Source organism: Dipteris shenzhenensis, chromosome 7 (genome assembly GCF_047967505.1).
Source record: "Dipteris shenzhenensis isolate YYH24624 ecotype China chromosome 7, Dip_SZ_1.0, whole genome shotgun sequence".
Taxonomy (NCBI): Eukaryota; Viridiplantae; Streptophyta; class Polypodiopsida; order Gleicheniales; family Dipteridaceae; genus Dipteris; species Dipteris shenzhenensis.
The window spans coordinates 59,431,266-59,436,267 of record NC_141602.1 but is presented as its reverse complement, the minus strand read 5'-3'; the positions used below and the strand labels follow the sequence as shown (position 1 = coordinate 59,436,267).

The following is a 5,002-nucleotide window of genomic DNA, read 5'->3' as shown; positions in this document are numbered from 1 at the left end:
CAAAATGACATCATGAATGGAAAATTGCAGCAAGGCTATTATGCATCCTTTAGTAGATAGGGTGATGACTAAAATGAGCATTTGTTTATGGTGCTGCACATGACCAATTCTATGATAAGTGCATAAGAAAGCAATGAGGTGTGGTATGTTGACTCAGGTGCATCAAACCACATGACAGGTCATGCAGAATGGATGTAGGATGCAAGGAAAATGGAAAGACCAGGATTTGTGGACACTGGTGATGATTACTTGGCCAGCACTAGGACGTTTTTTCAAATTCTGAAATCCTGTGCTTCCACATGGCACAATATACACCCTTAGATTTTTTTAATTCTGAAAGCCCAAAAGCTTTGAAAGCTTTTGAAAAGCTGCGTAGTAAAAAGCCAACTGCGTAAAAAGCCAAGGCAAAACCTTTAAATATAGGAGAAACATAAAATTTCAAGTGTGTTGCTATTTGTTCATCATCACCATCAGGTTTGCTTCTACTTCCTTACTTGCCTTCAACTCATATATTAGATCATCAATCATTGTTTGTTTGAAAGAGAGGTTGAATTATGTGATGGAGACTTCTCAGCTTTCTTCTTCATGTCGGAGAAATCCAGCGAGCAATCGATGTCCTCTATAACTATAATAGACTTGTTACTTGGCCAGCACTAGGACGTTTTTTCAAATTCTGAAATCATGTGCTTCCACATGGCACAATATACACCCTTAGATTTTTTTAATTCTGAAAGCCCAAAAGCTTTGAAAGCTTTTGAAAAGCTGCGTAAAAAGCCAACTGCGTAAAAAGCCAAGGCAAAACCTTTAAATATAGGAGAAACATAAAATTTCAAGTGTGTTGCTGTTTGTTCATCATCACCATCAGGTTTGCTTCTACTTCCTTACTTTCCTTCAACTCATATATTAGATCATGAATCGTTGTTTGTTTGAAAGAGAGGTTGAATTACGTGACGGAGACTTCTCAGCTTTCTTCTTCATGTCGGAGAAATCCAGCGAGCAATCGATGTCCTCTATAACTATAATAGACTTGTTGCTGCTCATCCGGATAAGAAGCTTTCGGAGTTCTGCGTTAGACTTTACCTCAGTGAGCTCCAAATCGTAAATATCGTATTGTAGGAAGTTGGCCATGGTAGCGATCATGCTGGACTTGCCTGTACCAGGAGGTCCATATAGAAGATACCCGCGCTTCCAGGAATGGCCTGCCCTGTTATAGAAAGCTTCGCCATTGACAAAATCGGTGAGGTCCTCCTGGATCTTTTGCTTCTGGGAGGGATCCATTGCCAGAGTTTGGAAGGTGGAGGGGTGCTTGAAGGGCACTGAACTCCACTTATTGCCACGGTCGTAAGGGTTCTTTGCGTTTGTGTGGAGCATTCTATCTCGGCTCTTGAACTTGATCTCTGCTGCGGCATGTGCGATGATGTGCTAGACGTAGGGAGCAAGGATTTTAGCTTTGTCTTTCTTGTGTATTTGCAAGGTCAGCGAGCGTTTCTCATCGGGAACACTATCCCAGCTGAAACTTTGCTGCCTCCGCTCATGGCTGGCAAATTCCCACCACACTTTGATGCCCTGAAAACTATCCTCCATTCGCTCGTTCTCTCCCAAGCTGTAGGTGGGAGAGGTTGCATTCTTGGGCAGCGCCAGATTCACTTTTCGCGCAGCTATAGCAGTAGATTGGCTGAGGTGGAGCTGAACTGCAGAGTAGAGCTCGTTTGTGTTTACCCCATCATGCTCATCGATTCTCAGGTCGATGTAATTGGAGAAACCTTGGAAGAGCTTGCGGGCGATCCGTTTGATCGTATCTTGCAATTCAGGGGGCAGGAATGTGTTGAGGAAAGTTTGCAGGAAGGCAAGGAAGGCGAAGATCGTGCCATATGAAATGGGAGATTTCTCCATAGCTCTGCTTGAAGCTAGAAGCTCTCTGTTTGAGCTAAAATTTGAGCACTCTTTGCAGCTCGCTGATTCGGTTTACCGTCAATTTCTCATCTGCACGAGAACTAATGCTCGACTACAAGGGCAATCGAAGACTCTTGCTTGCTGGTGTAGTTCACTTTTGGCTCATGCCACCTGCACGCAGCCTCAGAAGCTCGTTGTTCTTGTGAAACTGAAGCGAATTGCTTTGATTTGTTAGCATTGGCTAAACGTCTGGCAGAGGTAAAGCGCAAGCGTCACCGTTGAAATATACAAAACCCAAGCTTCTTTGAAAGAGGAATTGGAATCCTTTTGGAACAAGATTTCAAACTGCACATTACCCTCTTCTCTCCTGCTGGCATTAGCAAATTGTTCTAATACTTGATGGAGGAGATGAAGGTTCAAGCCTAGTTACAGTGTGAAAGGAGGCATTCGCCCAGGCCTAAATAAATGGTTGAATCTCTCTATACCTAGCTTACTATATACTGCCAATGCTCCAGTAACTAACTGCAGCTATAAGCTTGCCAAAAGTCTCTGCGATCCTTTCTCAATAGCTCCCATAATTTGTGACGTCGTTTCTGGTGCTCTACACTAAATCGTAGTCGAGACCGCGAGGATTTAGGCATTAGTCTCTTTTGTGCATAGGCACCTCGGCTAGCTGATGATGAAGTGCAGTGAATTGCAGTGCTTTCATTCCTTAATTCGAGTTGCGCATGCATTCTCTACTATGCATAGGTACTGTGTCTACATAGTCGGCATCATCATACATGACCATAGTCTACATCTTTGATCGTTGGATTGTGTATAGCTTTTGTGTTTGAATTTATCATCTTTGGGAAATTGCACATATGCTAACCAACATATCCAAACATGCAGAACATGAGGAATGCATATTGACTAATCATGATTGTTTTTCAGATTCCAACATTCCAGCAAAGAAATAGGCGACTTCTCGTCGAGCTGTGGACGTCACAAAGGATACTCCATGTAAGTAGAATGTACGATCATTTCAATTCTGAAATTTTTCTGCACCGTCTGTTGCTCTGGTCCGCATTAATGCACTACACCTCCAACACTGGAGGTGACTATTCGAAACGGGGGGATGGCACGTTCCCCTATGATATATAATTTTTGGAGAGACATGTGCCAGCTCTCCACCATACATTACGTATGGTTTTTTTTTTTAACACCTCATCTTGAGCACGCACACTTCTTCGCACATTCTGTTTCCGCAAGGGAACATTACATTTGCTTGGTTCGACCAACATACTAATCATGTCTGCAACACTTCTGTTTTCGAGATGTTTGCAGCCTCCAAATGAGTGTCTTCTTCTAAAGGTACGCACAACAAAATGTATTTGCTTGATTCAAGTTATTTTATCAATTCTTTCACCTTTTAAAGATAGAGGTTCAGTCCATTTTGTTTTTCCTGTTGCGTTTAGACAAAACCACGTGAATGAAATTGTAGCAAAGTTTTGGATGGTTTTTATTATTAATCCCTGCAGGTGTTTAAACCCGAACATAAGACATCGATTCATGTCATGATGTAGAAATGACCACCGGAAACTCCTTCGAACATGACCATTCGTCAACACTCAGAGCAGCCAAAGGTCGAGCTATTCAACTTGATATAACATCAAGAAAGATGTCCTTGAGGCCAGCTACATCATCATGGTTGACCATCGCAGATAGATACAAGCAATGGGTTAGTAATTGCGCGGCTATTTTCTCTAGCCTTCAAATCTGCGGTGTCTGTGGCATAACCACGCTTTTGTCTGCAAACCAAAGGATCGTTTCTTCGCAAGGCATAAGCATCTCGAGCCACAGCGCTGCACTCGGAAACATGATACTTTTGGATGCCTGCGAGAATATGGGCATGCAAGTGACTTACTGGAAATGCCAAAGCTGCACACGAGATGCCCAGCGGAGCAGATACATTGTGCGGTTGATGCCACAGTACTCTCGACAGTTGCTTAAAACAAACCACCTCCACACGCAACTGCTAAGCATCATAGATGTATCCATTTCAGTTACCACGACTGCAAATGCGATTGCTCGTGGCACACTCGATCGAAGGTCACTTCTAGACAATCCTCTGATATCTTGGCGAAACGTCCCACTAAGCTCGGCTCAAGAAATCGTGATGAACGAGCTGTCAGCTATGCTCGCATACAACATCGAGAACAATCCAATATTGTGCAAGTACAATTCTTTAGCAGAGCGTGTAGACATCAAGATGGCTATGTGCATCCTGAGTCCTCAAACCATTGCAGGTATCTTGGAACTACACGATGAGACAGCTCCCTTCTCAATAGCGGAATCTCAGCCTGAGCTCCTGCTTTTGCAAAACATGGTGGAACCCGCGAACCGTCGCGCCTTTGATGCAAGGGACAAGCATGAGTTTGCCTCCATACAGCTACGGGGTACATAAATGCTTTCAAAGAGGGTCGCTTCATTCCACGTCGACAGAGTAGCAGCAGATGGTAGTGCATGCGTTGACATAACCATGGAGTCAGCAGTGTTCCCCTTCCTGTTCCCTTTCGGACGGGGCTACTATGATGGCTGCATACAGTTCAGCAACTATGTGAAAATGAGAATATGCACCTTATTCTCTATCTACACGCTCTACAAGCCGTACTTGTTGATCATGTTCCAGTTAAAATAGGCTGTGATGATTGCCAATTCAAGCAACTCTACATGCTCGCAATGAGACATCGACCAATATAGGAAAGCCAACCCTGCCACGACTGATGAAGATGCAATGAGACACGTGCTTCGCTACAGCATGCCATCAACAATGCCGGGGTCCCCATCGTGGCATCGACGGCAACTGAAGGACCTCATAACGATGGTCGATGCTTGGGGCCTCCCAGATTTCTTTCTGACATTCACTGCAGACGAGGTCACCGATACACGGTGGCAAGAAATTAATGTGATCGAGAGCATCGCAACACATTATAATGCGCAATTCACTTGGAAGGACTGTCCTGTTGAATGCGTGGCACTTTTCCACGCACGCTTCCACATGTTCATGCGCAAGAATTTGCTTTCATCCGACGGTCTGCTTGGCCGAATAACACCATGTCGTTCGTTA

At 44.1% G+C, this 5,002-nt stretch overlaps 1 pseudogene; it reads right to left on the bottom strand.

Moving 5' to 3' along the window:
* Positions 1 to 903: 903 nt before the first annotated feature.
* Positions 904 to 1,893, bottom strand: LOC147900588 (AAA-ATPase At5g57480 pseudogene; annotated as a pseudogene).
* Between the last annotated feature and the right edge of the window lie 3,109 nt (positions 1,894 to 5,002).